This window comes from Athene noctua, unplaced genomic scaffold (genome assembly GCF_965140245.1).
Source record: "Athene noctua unplaced genomic scaffold, bAthNoc1.hap1.1 HAP1_HAP1_scaffold_125, whole genome shotgun sequence".
NCBI classification, from domain to species: domain Eukaryota; kingdom Metazoa; phylum Chordata; class Aves; order Strigiformes; family Strigidae; genus Athene; species Athene noctua.
Genome location: NW_027437602.1, coordinates 222501 through 225000, shown reverse-complemented (window position 1 = coordinate 225000; position 2500 = coordinate 222501). Strand labels below are relative to the sequence as shown.

Sequence of the window (2500 nt, the reverse complement as noted above, 5' to 3'; positions counted from 1 at the left end):
GCGGGGCCGCCGAGCGCTCCCCCCCGCCACGCCGTCGCCACCCCCCTGCTTCTCGCCTCGGCTGGGCTCCGCCGCCGGCGGGCGTCCGGCTCCGGGCACCCGAACCCCCTCTCCCCACGGCCTTGCCCGACGGCAGTCCGCTGCCGCCACCGGGGTGGTGCGTGGGGGTGCGGCGGCCGAGGGCCCTCCCGGAGCGCCAGGGCACCGCCGGTCCGAGCGCGAGCGGCGGCGCGTAGGGGGAAGAGGGGGTGGCCGCCGGTGTGGTGGGGGCGCGTGGAGGCGGGAACCCCGGCCGGCCGAGCGGAAAGCCCCCGGCGCTCGGGCGCGCGCAGGAGAGGGAGAGGGGACCGGCGCGAGCCGTTGGCGGTGACGGGCTGGGCGCGGCCGGCGCCAGCCCGGCGAGAGGGGCGGCGGGCAGAGCAGGCCTCGCCGGGGTCGGGGGAGGCGTCTCCCCCGATCCTTCCTGCCCGCACCGTGGCGGGCTTGCTGCGGAGCAAGCCCGCCGGGGGGCCGGCCGGCCGCGTGCAGGGCCGAGGCCTCTGGGCGTTCCGGGCTCGGGTGCGTGGCGCCGGCCCTCGGGCCGGCGGGCGAGTTCCCGCGCCGGGCCGTGTCCCGCGCGCCAGCGGGCGGCCCGAGCCACGGCTCTCCTCCCGGGCGCAGCGCCGGGATACTGAGGGAAACCTCGGGCCCCGGGCCAGGAGGACGTGGTGGTGGTGGCGGATGTCGGGCGCGCCCCCGCGGGCGGACGCTCCCCCGATGGCGGCAGCGGGGGAGGCACCCCCGCGGGGCCCTTGAGGATGTTTCCCTCACCCCAGGGCCAGGTACCTAGCGTCCGCGCCTCCGCGGCCCTCCCTCGGCTGAGCCCGGGGGTCGAAGGCCGCGGAGCCGGGCGGAGGTTTAAAGACTCGGGCGGCTCGGTGCGACCCGCAGGGGCGGGCCCCGGCCGTGTGCGGCGGTTGAGCCTCCAGGGGCGGGAGTCGCTCTCGTGCAGGCCCTGGCCATGGCGGCCGCCGCCCACGCCGTGGGCTTTTTGTCCCCTCGGGCGGCCGCGCCGGGGAGGGGTGTCCCCCCTGCCCCCCCTTCTCCGCGGTCCGGTCTCGGCGGCGAGACCGGCGGCGTTCGGTCGGCCGCAGCCGGCCTGCCTCGCCCTCGAAACGCGAAGGGGAACCTCCCCCCCCCCCGGCGGGGAGCGCGGGCTCTCTCGCCGTCGGGGGCGATGGCGATTCCCCCACGGTCGGGGGTCTCGCCGGGCGGGGCGGCCTGCTCGGGCCGCCGCGTCTCCGTGGACGCGCAGCGGCGCGCTTGCGGCTTCGTGCTCCTTGCTTGCCACCCCCACCCCTTCCCGCCCCGGCTGAGGGGAGGGGCGGCGCAGCCCCCGGGCCCGAGCGGCGGCGGCGGCGCCGCCGCTCGGCGTGCCGGCCGGCGGTCGCTCGGTGGCCGGCCGCGTGGCCTGTCCCGTCCCGGGTCCTGCCCGTCGCTTCGCAGTCGCCTTTCCCGGTCTCGGTCAGGCGAGGCGGGTGGGCGGCCGAGGGGCGTTCCCCGTCCCGTTCTCCGCGCGGAAGCGGGGAGAGGGGGCGTCGCCTCCGGCTCAGCGGCGTCCGCCTTCTGCCTGGCGCGTGCCTGCGGAAGGGGCCGAGACGAGAAGCGGCGGCGGCGGCTCCGGGAGGGCAGCCGCGGCGGTGCGGTGGCCGGGCGGCGGTCGGGCGGAGCGCCGGGCGGCGGCGTCGCGTCGCCGTCTCGGGTTCCGGCGGTTGGCCGTCCGTCCCTGTCTCCGGTGTGGTGCGGCGGCGGCGCCGCGCGGGCGTTCCCGGCGTCGGGGCGAGAGCCGGGGTTTCGGGGCCACGGGGGCAAGGAGCCGGCTGTCGCAGCGCGCGGGCGCTGGGCGGCGCGGAGGCGCGCGCGGCGCGAGCGGGGCGCCCCCGCTGGTCGCCCGCGCGGCGGTCAGCGTCTGTGGTTTCCCCCCTCCGCGCGAGCGAGAGGCGGGTGCAGGTCCGGGCGCGCGGTCGGACGCGCCGCCGGCCCTCCGTGCGGAGGCCGGGCCGAGCCCGGGCGCCTGGGCCGCCTCCGAAGCGAGCAAGGTGCTTGTTGTTTCCCCAGGTCGGTCGGGAGCGCGGGCTCCCCGGGCCCTTGCCGTTCGGAGCTTGTTTCACCCTTCCCTTCCTTCCCTCCGTTGTGATGTCGGTACGGTCATCTGAGGCGAGGCGCGACCGTCGCCCGCCGGTCGTCGCGCGCCCCCTCCGCGCGTGCGGAGGGGGGCGGTCGGTCGGTCGGTGGGGCGGCGGTCCGTCGTCCGAGAAGGGGGCCGCTTCTGCGGAGCGGTCCCGGCCCCTCCGCGCGCGCGGGGCGGTGCCGAAAGGCAGACAACTCTTAGCGGTGGATCACTCGGCTCGTGCGTCGATGAAGAACGCAGCTAGCTGCGAGAATTAATGTGAATTGCAGGACACATTGATCATCGACACTTCGAACGCACTTGCGGCCCCGGGTTCCTCCCGGGGCTACG

The 2500-nt window shown here is 78.7% G+C and overlaps 1 non-coding gene across 1 annotated transcript in view; it reads left to right on the top strand.

The window, feature by feature from the left end:
- Positions 1 to 2362: 2362 nt before the first annotated feature.
- The window catches only part of LOC141955146 (5.8S ribosomal RNA), a 153-nt gene continuing 15 nt past the window's right edge, over positions 2363 to 2500 (top strand). Inside the window, exon 1 of the ribosomal RNA XR_012632382.1 lies at positions 2363 to 2500. This exon is cut by the window's right edge and continues 15 nt beyond it. This is a non-coding gene — a ribosomal RNA (5.8S ribosomal RNA).